General features: G+C 35.9%; 1 protein-coding gene and 1 pseudogene across 2 annotated transcripts in view; both read right to left on the bottom strand.

Moving 5' to 3' along the window:
- LOC147392076 (putative LRR receptor-like serine/threonine-protein kinase At1g53430) overlaps positions 1 to 18211 on the bottom strand; it is a 126278-nt gene that overhangs the window by 68569 nt on the left and 39498 nt on the right. The window lies entirely within an intron of this gene.
- On the bottom strand, positions 9 to 2784 carry LOC147392079 (disease resistance RPP13-like protein 4 pseudogene; annotated as a pseudogene).

Genomic DNA, 18211 nt, shown 5'->3' with positions numbered 1-18211 from the left:
ATGAAATGTGTAAAACATATTCAACGAACATATGTATCATGTATATTCACATGTATTTACAACCAGAATGTACAAATTGCATGGGATATTCACAAGTGATGATGCTGTTTATTGTCTGTAATGTATAACAAATAGGATAGTGGACTTCTCAAGTCATGCTGATGCTGTGGCGTATCTCTTGATTTGTCACGTCACCTCAATCGTTTCGTCTTCATTCTCTATGGCTTCTTTCTTCTTCCAGACCCCCACATAATTAACTTCACAAGGGAAGGACTGCAACATTTGACAATGGCTGATCTCCACATACCTTAGCAAAGACATCATAGTCTTCACAGTCTCCCACTCCACCTGTAATCTTGGCAAGTATTTCAAACACAGCCCTTCGATTTTCCAAGGTTGTTCCTTGCTACCCCAGAATTTGGAACTCATGCAGCGAAGTTCTCCCTTCTCAATATGAAGATATTGAAGCTCGGGAAGGGAAGAGGGATTAACCCATGTTGGAGTAGCAGCTGCATGATAGTTCCGAAGATACAACTCTTGAAGATGTGGTGGTGGAGAAAGCCTATCCAGCTTCGGCGGATTCTGTTTTTCCTCACTATCTTCCATGTTAATAGATAAGACTTGAAGTTTATCGAGCTCCGACAGGACCCCCAGTTCGTCATCTTCAATTTCATCCTTTCCCCTGATGTGTATTCGTAATACTCTGAGTTGGGTCAAGCGCTTTAGCTCACCGAGGCGACAACCATCTTTACCTGCACTTGATAGCTTGAATCCAGATAGAACTTGAAGATTGGACAGCTTACCTGTTCCCTGGGGAAAGTAATGAAGAGAAGGGCAATTCCCTATGTCCAAGACAATCAACTTTCGTAAAGTTGTGATAGATGAGGGAAGCTTTTCCAGATTATTACATTTGGTTAGTACCAAAAGCTGGAGGTTCCGGAGCTTTCTGATGGAATTCGGCAGTTTCTTTAGGCCACCTACTTCTTGGAGGTTGAGATATGCTAGACGTTTTTGGGATATGATCCAGTTCAATAGATCCTCAATATGAACGTCTTCTAGCTTATTGCGTGAAAGATCCAACACCCTTAGGGACTTTACCATCCCCAGTCCAGAAAGGTGGTTGAAACGAAATTGACAGTTTGTCATCACTAACAAGGCCCGTAACTTTGAGTTATTTGTTGATGATTTCACATCTATTTCACTTGTAAAACCCAAATGGCGGGAACATTCATCGAAATTTTGCTTGTTTCCATTATCAAAGCTGCAGAATACTTCTTCTTTCGCAACTCTGATGATCAAATCCCGTACCATGTCGTGCATTTTGCAAGTGTAGACTCTTCCATCATAGCCTCTCCTGCTCACAACTTCAACTAGGCATCTGCTGATCAGTTCTGACATGCTATCAGAGGCAAATTCTATTGCAGTTTTTGTGTCCTTCCCGGTGATGAAACTCTCTCCGACCCACCAATGGACCAACTGTTCAACACTGATCTCATAATCTTCGGGATAAATGGAGAAACACAGTATACAATGTTTTAGATGAGCTGGAAGCTCATCATAGCTCAGTTGCAGAGAAGCAATTACTGAGGAATAGTCTCCTTCCTTTGCCAACTTATCACGAAAATTATCATTTATCTTTTTCCACTCACCAAGGGAATGTGTTTTGGTCGACAACAACCCTCCTATTGTCTTGATTGCTAATGGAAGGCCCCCACATTTCTTCAGGATTTCCTTTCCAACTATCTCAAACTGGGGATCGTCACGCATTTCCTTGCTTATCGAAAAGGCAACTTTGCAGAACAACAACCAGCTTTCATTGTCATCAAGAAATTTAGGTCGGTGAATCCGTCCTTCAACAGCTCCCATGCTTCTTGCAACCTCTTCATTCCTTGTTGTGATTATGATGCTACTGCTGCATCCCTCCCCTTTTGGAAGGCTTCTTGATATATGCTCCCACCAGCCATCAGTGCTCCATACATCATCCATGACAATGAGATAATTCTTATCCTTGAGAGTTCCCTGAATTCTGTGCAGGAGGTCACCTATAGAAGATCCACTTTCATTCTCTCCTAATTGTTTCAACACGTTCTTCACGATCTCTTTCAAATCAAAAGTTTGAGATACCGAGACCCAAATCCTCTTCTGAAAGCGCCTAACTACTTTTTTATCATTGAAGATCCTTTGGGCAAGTGTTGTTTTGCCCAAACCCCCAGTCCCCACAATTCCAACACGATATAGTTCGTCTTTGATGGGGAGAATCCACCGTTTTATTTTTTCTGTATCTTCTGTCAAACCGATTATCTCAGACTGGTCGAAATCTTGTGTACTCCATCTCATATATTTATAACTTTCTTCCCGGCTCTTTTGAGTTATTTGGCCTAACATCGGAGTGAAGTAGGTTCTCAATTCATTCTCCACCTGCTCAATTTCCTTGTTGATCTCCTTCAATTCATATCCTTTTCGATGGCGAAAAACTATCTCACTGGGAGAGAATCTGCAATACATGGTTGCATCTTTTCGAATATCAGCCCGAATTTGGCAATCTACTAATATGTCGTCAGCAGCATAAACCAGCTCCCGAAGATTAGCCAGGGTCGTCTTGACAGTGTGGTAGATCTGTTGACTCCTTTCAAGTTTGTGTATGTCGGTCATAAAGGACTTCATAACTTCAAGCTTTCTCTTCATATAGCTGAAATGAATCTGGAAATCAAGAAAGTCCTGGCTTTCTTTGAGAAGGGAAGTATACAAATTTTCTACGAGTATTTCAACTATTGCTTCTGCCATTTTCTCCTGTAAAATCTAGCCAAAGCAATAAAGCCAACAGTTAAGTCGTTAAATAGATGTAGTTTTCAACTTCTCGTTATACAGAAGAGTGTTCGATAAAGAGATTCGACAAGTTTTGAAGGTGAATGATTTTTATTTCACAAAAAATCATTGTCACAGTCCAAGGTGAATGATGGGCACAGTTTTCTTTGGATGCATATGTGATTAGTAACACTTTAAGGACAAAAGACCTTATGACCATAATCCTTAGTACTGCTTTCCTGTCTAAAGTGAGATTTAAAGTTTGAGCAATAGCATTTATGACTTACAATTGAAATTCTTGTTATTTTGGAAGCAAAGATGTTTGCTCTTTCTTTTAATGAGGATTTTTAGACTCTGCAGACACTATTCTTTATAGAATATAGTTGTTGTAGTCTTAAACTCCTGGCCTAAAGGTAAAAGGTCGAGTATTAATGGATTGAACCTCTGAGTTCTGTCTATAGAGAGAAACTGAGAGTGAAATCGAGGAAGCGGTGATAGGGTTGTTTCTTTGTTCTCTTGGATAGATTCGATTTTACATAACCCTACCTAAAACCAATTGGTGTTAAGAGAAGGCACAACTATCAACTATGTATATAAGAGGGTCACAGGTTGAACGGGGGAATGACACATGAGCACATGACACCCAGGAGCAGAGGTAGATAACACAAACTCAACATTACCTTCCTAACTATGTAAGATCCGGTTTTTAATAACTCCATTGCTCTCCACTCAGGGGATGACAATCAGTTTCTTCTCTTTTCCCAAATGATTTCTTTAGTTGTGATGTGATCTTTTGCCAGCCAGTTACTCATGGGAGAATCCTCGTCTAGTCAGATGGTGATATCATGGAAAATCTATTCATGGGAGGTGGAGACTGAACATATAGAGATTTGTTTGAGTTTTCACCCAATGGAGGGACATGCTCTATAACAATCCCTGAGGATATCATCAACAAAGAAGCTTTGAGTGGGTAAAAGACTATCTCTTTTGCATGAAGGCAACATGGCAAGGATGTGGAAGATTAAGGGCCATGTGGATGTGATGTTGATTGATGAAGGGCTTTTTTCTATCCAACTTAAATGTGACCGAGGATTATGAAATGGTCTTGAATCTTGTGGTATGGGGTATGGACAATTGGTGGACCACAATGTACTCTTTATAAAGGATTCCCAGAGTCTAAACCATCAAGAGATATGGTCTTTTTTATTCTAACATGGGTTCGGCTTCCCCAATTTCCGTTTCACATCTAGTCATCAGCGTACCTAGGGATGATTGGTAGCATGATAGGGAAGTTGATGCATTCTGATGAGTTTATGACGCATAGATCAAGGTTAACCTTTGGGAGATATTGCATTGAAGACGGGACTGAATGTTCTTTTCCAGATATTATTGATCTTGAAAGGAAAAACAAATCATGTCATATCCAGAGTGATGTCTATGAATGGAAGCCTAGAGTGTGTAAAGGTGGTTCTTCTTTTGATCATTCTAAAAAGAAATCGTCGGAGATAAAAAGAAAAATTGGCAATCAAGTGTGGAGGATAAAGGAGAAGGCTAAATGTAATGGGGTAGAGGACATCGACGATGTGAGATTTCCCATCAAGGATTAGTAGAACAGTGATGGAGTGGTAGGTGATCATTAATGAGACAATTTTCATAACATACTTATAGACACCCCAATTTGACCGAACAAGCTTGAGAGCTCAATCAAATCCAGTGGAAAAGATGAACTCGAGAGAGTTTTGATCAAGTCAAGGCATAATCAGAATTTTAATTTAAGCCTGCCCTTTGCAGACTAACGGCCAAGCATAAGCTTGCCTGGCCATTGGTTACCTAAAGGGCAGGCCATCTGATCAAGGCCCGAAAAGTTGTTTCTAGGGTCCTATTTACAGAGACTTTAAGGTTGAATAATACATAAAATCCCTTAAATAGACATAATACGTTGACAGTTCATATTTATTATTATTTTTTATTAAATTGTGAATTTTTGAACTAATTATGATTATTTATTTGAGATAGGCCAAAGTCGCGAGATTCAAAAGGATGAACCAAGACAATGAAAAACATACATTACGATTCAAGACCCAAGACAAGTCCATGGATCGAACACCTTGGGCGGTGCGGTGGTGTCAGTGAACTTTGTTTCGAGATTTGTGCAATGTTGAGGTTGCGTGATTTGTAATTTAGCAAGTTAGGGTTCAGAGTCCATGTAAAACATTAAAGTGTTCAAAATTTTAAAGGAACCCTAAGCTGATCTCTATAAATAAGAGACTAGACCATAGTCAAATCTCATCTCCTCTGAGGTCATCCTCTCCTATCTTCTTCTTCTACTTCATTTCTTCTATTTTTCAGTTTTTAGGTTTTTAATTTATTTTCTATTCAAAATTTGTAATTGGAAGGAGATACTAGTAGTTTCAGATCAAGATCAATAAAAGAATATTATTTCCCCGTTTTCATCTTTAATCACTTATTTTCTTTTATTTTTGATTTTATGGTTCTTGCAATGATCTGTGGTTAGATTTCCATTAGAGAGATCAATGAAGCCATGAGCAAGATCATTGTAATCAGTTAATTAGTTTATATCTGTGTTTCAATGTTTATCTATGATAATAATGATTCATCAGATCTGATTTGATTATTCATAGTTTGATGGTTTATACTTAGATAAGTTTAAACTAAATCAGGCTAATTGGAATATCATGTTAATCTTTTGATTTTATCTTATTAACTTAAATCACAATTTTTTGAGTTTGTAATTGTGCCTAATAGAATCATTCTCCAATCCAACAACATTAGCTTTGTTAGTTGGATTGAGATAAAAACAAACATTGATAAGCTAATGAGATTATTTGCTTGTAATGGATTTGACCAATCTAATTCTTTATATTGCGATTTTAGTTTTTGTTTATTTTTGCTAATTTAAAGTTAGTTCAGTTTTCTTAATTACTTATAAATATTCATCTTTTTAAGTAAAAAATTGTGGATCAACGTCATCTTTGTGGATCGATCCTTGCATGCCAAGGCTTATTATTTTGTTCTTTATTTATATTGATAATATGTACCAAACACCATCTCTTGTACTGACTTTTACTTGGTAGTTGTACGGACCAATTTTACCTTAGTTTCCACTCACCTACTTGCAAGGTATATTTGCTCTGGACTTCACTCACCTAAAGCCAATTCGGTTAGACAATTATGAGCCCATGTGTGCTCAAGATTTGCTTGAGGAAATGACTCTCTAAACTGGCTTCTTCCTCAAGTAAATCCTATCCACCTCCCACAATGCCCTTGCATTAGACTTCTCCAAATATTGTCACCAAGGTTTTCTTGTAATTTTCCAAATCCTCCAACTTTGACTCTAAGTCTCATTTGGTCCCCTCATGTGGCCAATTACCTTTGTATCCTCAATTGGTTGAGACTCAATTAGGGGAATTTACACTTAAGCCCATTGTTTCAATCCATAATTCAAGGCCTAGTCTATATGATTCTTTGTAAATAAATTCAAGAGGTCATGACCCTTTTGCCCAACCAAGAGAATTCTCTATAATTTGTGTGCAAAGACCTTTATATCCTCAAGTTGTCGGAGACTCTTTCAAGGTAAGTGACCAAAAAATCCATAATTACATGCCATTTATGCTTGTTCCCTAGAGTTTGACTCACCGATTTTGACACTCCTATCCCTCAAATAGAACTCTCTTGGGCTTTGAGTGCTTTGACACCTCTACCTTTTGATCATCAAGATTGGTAAGACTCATAGATGTGCAAAAGACAATCAAGGACAATTTGAAGGAGGGTATTTGAAGTTTTTCTTTATGGTTTTCTATAGAATATTGAGCAATTAAGAAAATTGGACAAGTTTATCCCCAAAGGTGTCCCTAGAGCCTATAAATAGAGACCCCATCCAAGGCCTTTGAAGGAGGCAAGTCTAAGACCCAAAATTCTGTCATTTTCTCTTCTTAAAGTCTTTTAGAGCCCCGTTCAAGTCTTGTCTCATACCTCCTTGAAGCTTTAACCAAGAAGAAGGAAAAGAATACAGAGGCAAGAAGAGGTTTATACTTCTGTTTTATGTAGTAAATTCCCTCTAATTCCCCCCTTTCTAGCTCCTCCAATTCTTTAATTCAAACACTTTTAGATTCTTGTAATGTAGAAGTTTCCTTTCTTTTGTTTAAATGGCATGAGGAGCTAGAGAGTAATCCCATAATCTCCCCTTTCTAAGTCCTTAATAAGCTCCTATTAATCATTTAATTTAAAGTATAGTGATTGTTTCAATTCCTAATTTAGCTTCTTGTTCTCTAATGGCTCAAGGAGGTAGAGAGTAAGACTTTACAATATGAAGCAATCTCCCCTTTCTAAATCCATTAATAAGTTCTTTGGAAATATATCATGCATACACTATGAGCTCTCACCTACTTTCAAAAGGGGCTAAGGGTCAAAGATGGAGATCTTCCTAGATCTACACTTAACTCTCTAAGCCAATCAAAACAGTCCCATAATGACACATACTTATTGAAGATACTACAGATTTTCCAGGATTAGAATTGAATGAGGAAAGTTTTGAAACGCTTGACAAATTTCTAAATAGTGCTCTGGGTAAGGAGTTGGCAATTTTAAGTCCCCATAATTCTTTCTTGGAAGTTTTCCAAAACAAGGGTTAAGGGTTTTGACAATATTGGATGAATCTGAAAATGCTAGGATTGTGAATATCCAACGGGGGGGTGGTGTATTTCTGATGGATTAATTATTCTGTTATTCACAGGTCTGCTGGAAGTTTCTAATTAATTCCTTGTTTTGGAATTTGATGAGAAATCAAATTTGGAAGGAGGGTAGGATGGGAATCAGGATGCTAATATGGAAATTGAAAAAAAAAAAAAAAAAAAACCAAACTCCATTTATGATGCATTCTCCAACTCTATTTAAGCCTCTACGTCTAATTCAAGTGCAAACTCAAACCAAATGGGAAAATCGAAGAGGAAGAAAAAACAAGTTGAGCAGGCCTCAAGAACAACACATTCCATGAGCAATTTGTATGAGGATACCTCTCAAATGGCTATAGCTTAGTCATGTCTATAGCAGCTTGGAACATATGTGATTAAACCACGTAAATAAGAAAAATGACGGTTAAGAAGATTATTGAAAAGCAAAACTTAGATATCTTTGGCCTTTGCGAAACTAAAGTTGATTTTTGCATTTCAAAAGAATATATGTAGGAGTCAGAATTTTGTTGACAATATCAATTCCCATGAGTATGGTCGTGTTTGTATTGGATGGAATCCAATAAAATTCAAGCTCGAGAAGTTGTTCAAGTCAGACTAGATTATGCATGGTACCCGTATTAGAAATGGATTTATTTTCCATATTTCAGTGGTGTATGCCGCTAATAATTATTCAGATCGAGCATCTTTATGGAGACATATCTTGAAGATGGATGATTCTCACTCTCCTTGGATTATTGTCTTGAGATTTCAATACGGTGTACTCCTATGAAGAAAAAATATATGACCACCCTTTGCCTCGAAAATTGATGAGTGAGTTAAATGAATATATTGATAGAAATGGTCTTTGCAAAATGAAGATGGTGATTCCTTTCTTTTCTTGGAGTAACGAGACTATTGCAACTAAGAGGATCCTTAGGTATTTACTCGGGGGTATTTTTGACCATGCCCCTATATGTGTGAATTCGGTGGATGATAAGGAAGGGGACCCAAGCCATTAAAAAAAAATTTCAATGTGGCTTGGTCAACAAGGATCCAAGGAGGTGATTGAGAAAGCTGGGAACATCTTTGTTTATGGGAATCCTATGTTCAGAATCATGACCAAGCTTAGATTTGTGAAAATTGTAATCAAGATGTGGAATAAAGGTGTATTCAGGAAAATTAATGTTAGAAAATCTGAAGCTGAAAGGAAGCTCAGTGATGTGCAAATGCGCATCCTAAATACTTCTATTGCTGTCCAAGAAAGAATAGAGTCTTGAAGGGACTAGATTTGGATGAGAAATTTACTTGCCAGAAATCGAGGGTGCACTGGATCAAAGGAGAGGAATTCTCGATTTTGTACAATTCCATTGTGGCTAATATTGCTTAGAATGGAATTGAGGTGCTCATTGGTTCGAGGGGCGCTTTGTTCCAGGTGATTCCATGATGTTGCACCTAGGAGGGGTGTTCCTCTTATGTTGCACCTCATGTTTGCACATGATGTGTTATTTTTCTCTGAAAGTAGTTTGTCTTTGGCCAAAAATAATAGGAAGGTCCTCAATGAGTTCATATTATGTCAGGCCTTCATGTCAGTGACTAGAAAGTCAAGTTTTTTTTAGTTCCTCTTCTTCAAATAAAAATTTAGCATTCTCGAGGCATTGAGATTCAAGGAGGGCAATTGTAATAAAGTATTAGGCACTTCTTCTTTGATCTTCTTTTATGTAGTACCCTTTGTGTTATACCTTGATTGAATGTGTCCATAAAAGAATATAGGGCTGAAAGTTGGTTTTTCTATCTTTAGCAGGGTCCCTTTAGCTTATCTGTTCTGTCCTTTCTGGCCATCAAGTTTATTGAATCTCGCCTTCTAACATCCCCAAACTGGTTTTCCAAGAGACCGAGTGTTTATTCTCCCGTTTCTTATGGCAGAGTCCTTCGTTAGATCCCCCTTGTCATATGATCAATTCGAGTAGGGTTTGCATCCCTATCACCGAAAGGGATCTTGCATAATGAGGTTAAGGGAGTGGAACATGGCTGGATGATGAAGTTATTTTTTATTGTGGTGAAAAATGATTCCCATTGGAGTAGATGGGCAAGAACTCATTATGTTGGGGATTCTGGTATTTGGCCTTGCTAAATTCCTAATAATGCATCTTGGGCTTGGAAGGGTATAATGCATGCGAAGGAAGAGGCTTCAAAAAATACGAGGGTGTTTGTTGGTGATGGATTGTCCACTAAAATTTGGCTGGAGGGGCATTTCTTGTGGCCAAATTTAATAGCCATGCCAATGCCATGGTTTCTAAATTTAAAGGTGAAGATGGGTGGATGTTAGCTAATCCTTGGAATGAGAGCATGAGGACGGCTTTTTGTGTATTTCGGAATCATCTTTGTTCAATGACGAACATTGATAGAGTGGTTTCGACGAAGAATGCCAAGGGTTATTCTCCATGAAGATAGCTTGGGAATTGTTGGTTCTTAGAAGAGACAAAGTTCCTTGGGAGCGGATTGTTGGGAACTCCAATAGGTTTCCAAGACATTCATTTATTTCATGGCTTGCAATAAACAAGAAGTTTTTCATGTAGCACTTGGATTTGGAAGCAAGATTTTGTTCAAATTCAGCATTAGAACGAGATCTATATTTGAAGAACTATCTTTTCTATATGGAGTTCATTTTCCTAATAAGATTATCTATGACCACTCAAATCTTGGTGCCGAACCACTTATACTGTGCCTTATCTCATTATAATAATAAAGATATCCCATGTGCTAGGTTTTGCACATCAATTTACTATCTTTGGAGTGACTGCAATAGGATAATTTGTGCACTCATAAATCAGTTTTTAATAGGGATGATTGTGGATGTGATTTGGGCTCTTTTTGAGAGTGTAGAGATTGACAAGGATAGTTCTTGATTTTGCATTGATTTTTCAAAGCTTGGAACTGTTCGATTTATTCCAAATCAAAGTTCTGAGATTGGTCTTTTGGAAGAGTCCAGATAAGGGTGTGATCTAGATAAACACGGATGGGTCTATTTCTAGTGAGGGAGTTGGCATTAGTTTCATTGGGTGAGATCATCGGGGGGAATTTCTGTTTGGTGTGTGGGATAGGAGCAAAGGAGAAGACGTTGTGATAACTGTGTTGCGGGCCATTGAAGAGGCTCTCAAGTTTACAATGGCCAGAAATTTCCAAAGGATTCTTACACTCAATGATTCTTCTTATGCTATTGAGAGCATCCTAATGGAAATTGAGTCATCTTGGAAGTATGAGACATTGGTTCATAAGATGAGAGAGAAAAGAAGTCGGTTCATGTCATGTGATCTTGCATTTTATTGGAGAGGCGAATAGGGTGGTTGATTTTTTTGCAAAGCTTGGGACGAGCTAGTAATTTCATCTGTCTCTTGCTGTAGTATTCCTTTCATAAACTTTATCTCTGAAGAGCAATGACATTTTCTATCGAATCCTATTCTTAGGAAAAGATAAAAAATGCGATATTCGGTTACCCTAGATGTAAAGCAATTGTCTGGATGGCTTTTGTGCAGAATTTTTTTGGGACAATGAAGAATTTTTTTCACCATGGGAAACTACTTAATGAAGTCATGCCAAATTTATCTCCCTAATCTCAAAAGATTCTAATGCATCTTCTTTCGTTAAATTTAGGCCAATATCTTTTTGTAAGTTCTTGTATAAAGTTCGTTGGGATTTTCGAGTCTCTACTTTTCCAAATTGAACGCAGTCATTCTTGGATACTTGGGTTATGGAGGGTATCGCTACTCCTAAATTTTCAGTTAATATTAATGAATCTAATCATTGTTCTTTTTTTTTTTTTTTTGTCTTACGGTGGGCTTCAGTAAGGGGATCTTTTGCTCCATATTTATTCACTAGTGTTATGGAAGCTTTCTTTTGTATCTTAGAGAAGAAGATCTTTAGTGATGCTATTCGTGTCCCTTATAAGCTAGGAATTCCTCCTATTTTCCATTTACTTTTTTGCCCATGATGTTCTAGTTTTCTGCAAAAATGAAGAATTGTATGGTTCAAGTCCGCATAATCTTTTGGTTGCGTTTTCCAATGTCTTAGCTTCATGCAAACATTGAAAAAAATAGAATTTATTTTAGTGACTCTTGTTAGAATAAAGACGTAAATCTCAATGAGGGAGCCTTCCTATCTTATCTTGGTTTTTCTCCAGTTTCCTCTAGGATGTTTAATCCTTTGTGTCAACGATAGAAATCTCATATGTTATCTTTTGCAGGTTGTTTGGAGCTCAATAAGTCAGTCCCTAGTGGTATTCAGTTATATATTCAAAGAGTAGAGAAAGTACAAAGGCGGTCGAGGTGACCAACCTCACAACAAAACAAGAACTAACTAGACCAGAACAAAACTTGCATCTATAAACTAACTCTTCGAAAAAGAAGCCCTTGAACTCTATACAAAGTTTCCACCAACAAAATAATAACCTGAGAATACTTAATAGAAGGGTTCAGGGATTTGAATAAAGGCCCTATGAAGCTTGTCTGGAAAGTTGTGCTTAATGAGTCCATATGGAGTCACTGGGTTGGTTTTTCCTTAGAAGATGCGTAGTTTATTTCCAAGAAGATGTTGTCGACTTCTATATATCATGAAATGCTTTGCTTTACATTTTCAGCTTATTATTTTATCACATTTAGAGGTAACGAAATAGACACATCTTCGATGATAAGATGATGCAGAAGAGATATCTATTTCAGGTTATTTTAGAAGACATCTGAGTGGTTTTTTATGGATTTGACATCCGAAAGGATATAAGTAGAAGAGATATTGAAGTTTTATATCAATGAAATTGTAAATGCAATCAGGTTAACTGTCCAAGAAAGTCTTTCTTATGGATACCCTTTAAGTAGTGATAAAAATCAACACAGATGAATATGTATGGTTCAGGGGCTGGGTTCGGTTTTATTGGGAGGGATTCAATCGGTAATTCCGGATTTGGTGTGTTTGGCAATTCCACAAAGAATGGTATTATTTCAATAGAGCTTCAGATAATAGTTTGAAGTGCTGAAGTATGCTCATATGTGAGGGATAAACAGAGTTATTATCTCCTCAGATTCAACCTACGGTGCTAAGAGCATTAATGGAGAGAGAAAAATTATCATGGAAGTATGTGTTTTTCTGCTCGTGAAATTTGGAAATTATGCAGTTAGTTTCAAAAATGCTCTGTAGAATTTTATTGCAGGGGAGCTAATTGTGCCGATGATTTCTTTGGAAGATGTGTATTGTAATTACATGACAATGTAGCTTTCTATTTTGGGTTTAAATTAAGAGTGGGGTCCCTTTACCCCAAGCTTGCCGATTCCGAAAAAGAAAAAAACTCTACAAACCCTACCAACGTATCCAAGTTAACACCTTGTAACAAGCATTGTCAATGTATCATGTCATACCCAAAATCTAATCTGCTAGGGTCTGATAACTTAAGAGTCTAGATTGAGGTTTTTGGTTTTTTGAAGGATATGATCTAAAAACGCATTGGATCGGGTATGGATCAACCACGTTTTGTTCCCAAATATCTAATCAGATTTGATCTAATCCGAACTTGACCCAGTTATCATTGGACCGGATTTGGATTGAAATATTGAGATACAATAAGAAGATGATCTGATAAGTTGAGGGATCTAATTCAAATCCAAACTCACTCTTGAAGGATTAGCTATATAGCAGAATCAAGGTTCTATGTGAAACCAATTTATTAACAGCCCTATCCTACACAAATGTATATGTGATAAAAAAGTTGTTATAATAACATGAGCTGATGAGATAAATTTGAAAAATTGAGCAAAAAATAAATAAAAAGTTCTTAGAATAACATGAGCTGATAAGATTAGAGCTATGGTTAGTGCATTAGGGATATAAAGCCAACATCAAAAACCAATAAAACAAAGGAAGAAATTGAAATATTGTCACATACTCTTGTGTTGCTCTGGAGTGGATGTTTTGAGACCTCTTTCTATCAAAAAAACCAAACTCAAATTGATTAGAAATAAACGCTAAGAAGGAAAATAAAAAATAAAACTATTAAAACTCACAGAGGAGATGGGACTTGGGACTTGGGACTTGGGAGTGCTTCTTTGGAGATTACTTCCATTTCTGAGGGATTGAAGACTTTAAATCAATTAGATGGAATGTATTCTTGGAGTGGTAACACAGAAAGGGAGTCTTGGCTCCCTACATAAACAACACAGAATAGGAATGAAGTGTAAACATTGTCTTCTATTTAATTGGTACACGTTTCCTTGATCCAGATTATGAATCTGAACATGGTCACAAAATTCTCGAAATTTTGTCAAAAATTTGTAAAATTGTCCAAAGAAAGGAGTAGCCGATTAAATCCGCGAATCAATAAATTAATCAAGAATTTATCTATTAATCTTTGAAAATGGCCCCAAAATTTTATTTTCTTCAACATTCAAAGCATCATATAATATAGGGTAAATGTTGACAAAATATTATCAAATTGTGTGATTATTTTGTCAACATTAGTAATATTTTAAAAATATCAAAAATTTTTGTAATTATTTAAGAATTTACCTTATAATATAAGCCTACAAGGGCTGCTTTTTTTTTTTTTTTTTTTTTTTTTTTTTTTCTAAGATTCATCACGGTGAGTGGCAAAATTCCATGAGGTCAGTTGACCAAAAAGTGCAAATATCATTGATATAGTCAATAGTGACCCTATGTTAACTCGTTGAGTCTGCTCAAAACTCAATTGAGTCAATGTGGCTCTACCAATTTCAAGTTGACCCAGTCCTCAAACTCATTTTGAACTTGCTCGAAAAGTCATCCAGGTCAACTTGGTGATGCAACGAGTTTGTTCATAAATTTGACCAAGTATGTGGTTATGTCGAAACAAATTCATTTTCCACAATTATGAAGCCTTGGCAATGGGGTCCAATATTATTTTTTAGGGTGATTTAGACCCAAAATGTTTAGCAAAATATTAGAGATACCCCCTGATATGCATCCCCTGCCCTCAGTCTTCTAAATAGACTAAACGGAAATGAATCAAATCCCATAATCCTCAACTTCTATCTAGTCAAAAACCCATATTTTTCCTTTAAAAAGCAATCACCTTTACCTTTTTGGATAAAATTTTTGAATCCTCGTCAAGTCTTCAACCTTTAAATCTCAAGGCAAGATACAATTTTTTGAGAAAGTATAAAATGATGATTTTTTTTTATAGAAAAATGTAGGATTTTCTATAAAGGAGGCAAGGTAGAAATTGATGGATGAATAAATTAAAGTTACCCCAGAGGTCGAATAGCTTGAAGATAATTGATTTTTGAAAGAAAAAATAAATAATAATTTTTGAAAAATTAAAATGATGGGATTCTGGGTAGAAAAATCTATGGCTTTGTGTAAGGGGTTAGTCCTTGGTTGAAAACGATGAATTGAAGATAAATTTTGGTATCCATATCATAGAGGTTGGAGAACTAGAAAATGACTAGTTTTGAGAAGAAAAATCTGAAATTTTTGCTAGAGGTTGAAGATGAGGGCACTTGAGTCTTTTCTCCTAAGTCTATTTTGAAGACTAAGGTCAAGGGATGCATGTCATTAGTTTCAGAATATAGGGGATATATCTTGTTTGTCACAAATTATCACATAAAATAACAGGGAACAAAATAATAAAAATCTTAGCAAACAAGAGTCGATACACAAAGACAACGTTGATTCCAAAATTCTAACTTAAAACGATCAGAATTGAAAGTAACCAATTAAAACTCATTTATGAAGATTGAACTAATTAAAAACAGTAAAAATAGCAAGAGATGGGATCTCAATGTAAAGAGATTTAGATTAGTCGAATCTACCAAGAACAATTAACTTTATTTAATTGTTTGTGCTTGATTTTTATCTCGATCCAACTAACAATTTAATGTTGTTGAATCGAAAGATTGAATCTTTAAAAGTACAGATAATTAATTAAAATAGATGTGATTACTTTTAGATAACAAAATCATAAAAAAACTATCTACTCATTCTTAATAGAAGATGATTTTACTTGAATTTATCTAAGTTAAAACCATAAAAATAACATACGATAGGATTTACTACTTAAACATCTAATCATTATCACATGTAAATCTTTAAAGCACAAAAACTCAACACAAATTAACTAAACAATATTGTCTTACTCATGGCCTCCTCAACTCTCTAATGGAGGTCTAGCTAAATATCACCGCAAGAGACGTAAAAGAAGACATTAAAGCAATTAATAAAATAGAAGAGATTAAGGAGAATATGTTTTTTTATTGATCTTATTCTAAAACTCGGCAGTTGCTCCCTCTGATTACAAAGCTTGAACATAAACTAAAAATTAAAAGGCTAAAAACTGCGAATGGGGAGAGAAGAGTGAGATGGAAAGAGAAATCTCTTTTGGCTCTAGTATGATCCCTATTTATAGAGCCAGATTAGGGTTTCTCACAAATCTAAAGTCTCAGTATTATCCAAAACAAAATCCTAATTATATTGCATCCACTTTTGCATACTAGACATGTCGGAACAATCTTGAGATGTAATCCATCACCTTAGCCGCCTTACCCATTCATTGTGCCATGACTCTAATGGGCCTTAGATCTTGGATTGAGTCTTGGTTGTGGGCTCCTGACTACAATGTGCTCTCTCTTTATTTCCATTTTGTCCTTTTATTCGTCATGCTTTGAACCTGCCATAATAAATAACCAAAATTAAGTCAAAAATCACTAATGATTCGAAAACAATGATAAACATGGACTATAAATGCATTATGTCTAATTAGGGGATTGAACATGTAATTATTCTCAAAGTCTATAAATCGGACTTTTGAAACGACTTTCTATGCCTTGATCATCTCTAATATTCAGTAAAATGTGGGGGTCATTTCTAGATTATCCTATTTCTTTTATTTGAAGGAAATTAACCCGCTCTGAAAGGAAAGGCCCTAGGCTCAGTGGTGGAGAAACAAATACTTTACTAAAAATTGGACTTGAGAGATCACATAAAACAAATGCGGTCTACAACAATTTTTTGGTTTAATGCAGCTAGCTCCGGGTTATATCAAAGAAAATGTTGATTGTTCGATCATAGTAATATGAGGTTTTCAGGAGGTCACATTGTCAGAGATGAAAATGGCAAAATAATGTAGGCAGCTAGTATTTTTTGGTCTTACATCGAATAATGTGGAAGAATATCGAGCTCTAGTTGAAATTCTTTGCTACTAGTGGAACCAATTAAAGGAGACCCTTATCCTTGGAGTGTGGAGTAGTGGACGAGAGTTTGATTTGATTGTTTGAAAATTCTTTTTGATCTATTTGTCATGTTTTTGATAGAAGGCAATTCAATAGCGGATTCACTAATAACTCTTGCGTCTTGATTGAGTTTATCTCGAGAGTATCATACTATGGGGGACCTACTATACCTTCAATTATTAGAATAGCTTAGATTGGTGAATTAATGAATCTCACTCCATGGCTACATTTCATCTCATGTAAATCCATGGGGGCGTCCCCCTTTCATCTTTATATTTTGCCACTATTAATATTAATAAATACCTTGCTTTCGTATTTGTATGTATAGTGTTGTTGAACTTGTTCCCATTAGGCTTGTGAGTCAAGTTTATTCAAATAAACATCATGGTTTTATAGCTTGATTTTGCCCCTCATTTTGATCTCAAGCAATTTTTTAAAGTCATTTACAAAAATGTAAACTAGAAAAAGGGAAAAAAATATGCAGAAAAAGAACTGAAGAAGAATAAATAAAATATCGGTTTTGACATCTTTTCTTGTTCATGAACGATACTAAGTTGGTCTCGGGCTCTTTATAAAACCATGATTGCAATTCAAATTTAGTATTGGATTTCTTAAAGTATAGTAAGATAATGAAGTGGGACAAGAACAAGTATTTATTCCTAGCTGTCTCTCCCTTTCCTCTCTTTTTTTTTTTTCCTCTTATTATTATTATTTTTTCTTTTTTATTTCTCTCTTGACCCCATTGGCTTCTACCAAAAAACACCGATTGTGCATTTGGGGTGCAAAACTCATGCAAGAAAAGTATTGTGGAACTTGAGATTTCTTGATCTACCAACTAACACGAAATGGTTACAGAATCAAGAGACCTATTCATGACCATTCTGAGTAGGGCTGTGTTGGAAAGTTGGCCTAAAGGCATCTTCATTGATGCATGGTGGGTCTTTAGAATGTAACATATAATCTTAAAATAATAATAATAATAATAATAATAATAATTGGGATTGGGTAAGGTATCCCATTACTATTGAATAGGAACTTTATCTATGGCACGTTTGGGTTAGAGTTTAAAACACATTGGTCACCTAACGAAGTCGTTTTCTATATGGCACGCAGCCAATGTGTTTAGTCTAAGCGGGCAATAGGAACATAACACCGTTCTAGATGCTAACTGAAAAAAAAAAAAAGGTGGTAGGGAAGCAAAGCAAAAATAATAAGAGGATATAGACTCATTAAAGAAGGATTTCAAAATAAAATGGAAGAAAGGAGCAACTCCCATGATACTAGATCATCCACACCAAAAATTGGCTCATTCCAAATATTTTAACCTATATAAGACAAAAATAATTGGGTTGCCCTTATTAATTCGCGGGGTGCTTTTATAATTACCCATCATTCATTTCCATCGAAAATTATTCACCCAAAATTAAATTCTTTCATCTTTGAAATAAGATAGTGGAATGCTCCAATTGC

The sequence above is a fragment of the Akebia trifoliata genome, chromosome 11 (genome assembly GCF_017979445.1).
Source record: "Akebia trifoliata isolate Shusen 1 chromosome 11, ASM1797944v1, whole genome shotgun sequence".
Taxonomy (NCBI): domain Eukaryota; kingdom Viridiplantae; phylum Streptophyta; class Magnoliopsida; order Ranunculales; family Lardizabalaceae; genus Akebia; species Akebia trifoliata.
The sequence above is the reverse complement of the archived record's forward strand: the minus strand, read 5'-3'. Positions and strand labels throughout refer to the sequence as shown.